General features: G+C 44.8%; 1 pseudogene; it reads left to right on the forward strand.

Moving 5' to 3' along the window:
• Window positions 1-1,128: 1,128 nt before the first annotated feature.
• On the forward strand, window positions 1,129-1,245 carry LOC126268461 (5S ribosomal RNA; annotated as a pseudogene).
• The last annotated feature ends 2,811 nt before the right edge of the window (window positions 1,246-4,056 follow it).

Here is a 4,056-nt window from a genome sequence, read left to right on the forward strand (position 1 = left end):
TTTACTAGTTATTGCACATGAACTTATGTTCGACGTGAAGAAAATTATAAACCGTCAAGCAATGTATACGACAGTTATCATATGGGCACTGAACTGGTAACAACAGTTCCACTTCGCGAGTTTTTGTAGTGGCATTGCGTGAAGCGTTAGTATGAGGGGAGTTCAATAAGTAATGCGGCACATTTTTTTCCTCTGCCAATTTAGGTTGAAAAAATGCGGAATTTTTTGTGGGACATCGTGGAACATTCCAGCTTCAGCCTCTATAGTTTCGTGAAGTTCAGTAGGTGGTGACCTTTAAATTGGCGTCTGGGACGGATGTGCGTTCGAAGAAGAGAGCTTTCGCTATAAAACACGAGCATCACTGATATTCATACGTTTGCAGAATGTCTGCAGAGACCTGGCAGTGATCAAAAGCACGGGGGATCGGTGGGCGAGGCGTCTGTCATCAGATGTTCAAATGTGTGTAAATTCCGAAGGGAGCAAACTGCTGACGTCATCAGTCCCTAGACTTACAAACTACTAACGTAAACTAATTCATGCTAAGAACTACACACACAACCATACCGGAGGGAGGACTCGAACCTCCGGCGGGAGGGGCCGCGCAATCCATGATATGGCACCTCTAACCACGCGCCTACTTCACGCGCCGCGTCTGTCATCATCGCAACAGGGTTGTGCAAAGCTGTCCAGTCTCCATCGTGCTGGCTGGCCGCACACAGATGTGACTCCTATAATGTTGGGATGTGCGGACACTCTCATCGAGGTGATCTCCTTCTCCACGACACTACAAGGCCTCACACAAGTCTGCGCACGCGACAGGAGCTCAAAAAACATCTTTGGTGTGTTCTTCCTCATCCACCCTACAGCCCTGATCTCGCACTTTCCAACTTCCAACCGTTTGGCCCAATGAGGGATGCAGTCTGCAGGAAGCAGTACGTGGACGATCGGGTGATTTATTGACGCAACAAGACGTTGGCTCCGACGTCGATCAGTACATTGGTATCATGTGGAAGTACAGGCTCTCACAGTAAGTTGGCGTTAGGCAGTCGCAGTGAACGGAGATTATGTTGAGAAGCAGGGTTCTGTAGCCAGAAGAGTGGGGAATAATATGGTGTATTGGAATCCTGGGGCAACGGCCTTGCCGCAGTGAAAACGCCGGTTCCCATCAGATCACCGAAGTTAAGAGCTGTTGGGTGGGGCGGCACCTGTATGGGTGACCATCCGGGCCGCCTTGCGCTGTTGCCGTTTCTTGGGGTGCACTCAGCCTCGTAGTGCCAATTGAGGAGCTACTCGACCGAATAGTAGCGGCTCCAGTCACAGAAAACCATCGAAACGACTGGGAGAACAGTGTGCTGACCACACGCCTTCCTCCATCCGCATCCTCATTGAAGATGACACGGCGGTCGGAAGGTCCCGATGGGTCACTTGTGGCCTGAAAACGGAGTGCTAGGAATCCTGAATAAAACCAACCTGTTTTCATCACAAAGCGTTTTATTGCTTATTGAATGGCCCTTGTAAAGGTATGAACTTATATTAATGGATTAGTCATCTTAAACTTCTCATCAATTTCCTCCGGTCTCTCCTAACTTGGCTGTTGGGTGAATTAGATTATAGCTGCCTGTGACTACTAACACCAGCGGATTTCTGTAGAATAATATCGCTGGCAAGTACGTTAAATTTTTTTTAAACTGTCATATATTTAATTTCAGATGAACGACTGATATCGCGCTTACTTGCATCACAATGCGTTGCCCTCTTTACAAGTTTGCATTTGACGGACCTGATTCGACCCTAGCTTCATTTTAACAAGAAGATGAAATTAATTGAATACGTGATTATGTGATTAAAGGGAGCGTAATTAATTCTTCAAATGGGAGCATCTTATTTGAAAATCATTAGACAGTGGAGCCGGTCTGCTTATTGACAGGGGTCGCGGCAGGTATAGCCGGCTGCCCTGGAGGGGGTAAGAGGGAACTCCTTAATAAAAGGGCCGCGTATTCAATGCAAAGAACCACCGTTTAACAGCCGCTAACAGTTCGGTAATGTTGCGCAATGCTTCATTATGCATACTGGGCTGTAATGGTACTCAAACATCAACAATAATTCGTTTTCAAAACTGTTATTCTATTTTATTGTGAATAAACCCTCATAAAAACTCACGGAGCTATACTACAAGCCGCCACGCAAACATATACGAGGTGTGATTGTTAAGTTTTAAGAATGGGCTTGTAATTGTACAATGGTGGTACTTACAGGCTACTGTGATGCATCTCCTTCAGAATAGTTCCCTTCTGACTGAACACACCGACTCCAACGGTGTTACCACTTTTGGAAACCCTTCTGGAAATTTTTTCCTGAAGTGTGTTACAGACGCTCTCCGTATTTGCCTCGATGTGTTCAATCGAGTCAAATCGCTTCCCCTTCAGTGAAAATTTAAGTTTAGGAGACAGGCAGAAGTTCGCAGGGGCCAAATCAGGGAAATATGACGGTTGTGGAAGCACAGGAATGTTGAATTTGCTCAAAAATTCAACGATGGAGAAGGCACGATGAGCCGGAATATTGTCATGGTGTAGCATCCAACTCCTGGCCTTCCACAATGCAGGCCTTTTCTTCGGCATCTTTACGCGCAAACGCTCAAGGACACATTTGTGGTACTCCTGGTTAATTGTCTGTCCTTCAGGGGTAAATTCATGATGCACAATACCGGAAGAATCGAAAAAAAATCACCAACATTATCTTCACTTTCGACCGACTTTACCGTGCTTTTTTCGGTCGTGGTGAAACTTGAAGTCTTCCACTGTGAAGACTGCACTTTGGTTTCAGGGTCATATCCATATACCCACGATTCGTCACCTTTAATTACCGTGTATACCAAAGCTGCGTCATTTTTGGTCCGATTAATCAATTCTTGGCACACTTCAAGTCGGTATTGTCTCTGGTCACTTGACAACGCTTTGGATTGAATTTTGCCGATACTTGACACATGCTCAGATCTTCAGTTAAAATTGACTGAACTGCATAGAAACTTAAGTTCATCAGCAAACTCCCTAATTGTAAGTCTACGATTAGAGTGCACTAAGTCGCGAACTTTTATTCGTTTTTGTAGTGGAAAGATGGCAGGACCGTGGTTCATCTTCAAATGATTCGCGGCCATTTTTAAATCTGTTTAACCAGACAGTAAGATTTGACTATCTAATACAATTATCTCCGTAAACTGTTTCCAATAGTTAAGTCTCAGAAGCTGATTTCCCAGTTTAAAAACAAAATTTCACTCAAACTCGTTGCTCCGTTTTTACGTCCATTTTCACGCAAACGGAATCCGGCAGCCGGCCAGTGTGGCCGAGCGGCTCTAGGCGCTTCAGTCTGGAACCGCGCGACCTCTACGGTCGCAGGTTCGAATCCTGCCTCGGGCATGGATGTGTGTACTGTCTTTAGGTTAGTTGGGTTTGAGTAGTTCTAAGTTCTAGGGGACCGATGACCTCAGATGGTATGTCCCATAGTGCTCAGAGCCATTTCAACCATTTGGAATCCAGTAACAAACCCTAACAGACCGGCACTCAACCAGCTGCCACAATGAACTGAATAAAGAAAACGCAATTTCCTATCAGAGGGCATTCAACCACAAGGCATTGCATGATATGTGCAAATGTTTTATTGACCTTCATGCCTTATAAAAAATTCTGAGACTTCCGTGCGAATTTATAGTAGTACGTACCGGTGTATTCTATTGCATGCATGAAGAAACTCCTAGTACATTTGTTCCATTTTCTGAATGTGCTAGCGAATATGGACGAATTAACGGCTGGATTTGTGTTTACTGATTAAAACTGGTTGTTGGACCAGGAATGGAACTTGTGACGTTTGCCTTTCGTGTGCAAGTGCTCTATTAACTTTTTGTTTATTTATTTATTTATTGCCGACTGAGGTATTGAAACATGGCTCATAAACCCTGCTCACAGCTTTGCTTACACCAGTATCTCATCTCCGGGCTTCCAAATGCCACAGAAGTTATATAAACCTTGTAGGACTAGCATTCTTATATTGTAGAGACGTGGT

This window comes from Schistocerca gregaria, chromosome 4 (genome assembly GCF_023897955.1).
Source record: "Schistocerca gregaria isolate iqSchGreg1 chromosome 4, iqSchGreg1.2, whole genome shotgun sequence".
Lineage (NCBI taxonomy): Eukaryota > Metazoa > Arthropoda > Insecta > Orthoptera > Acrididae > Schistocerca > Schistocerca gregaria.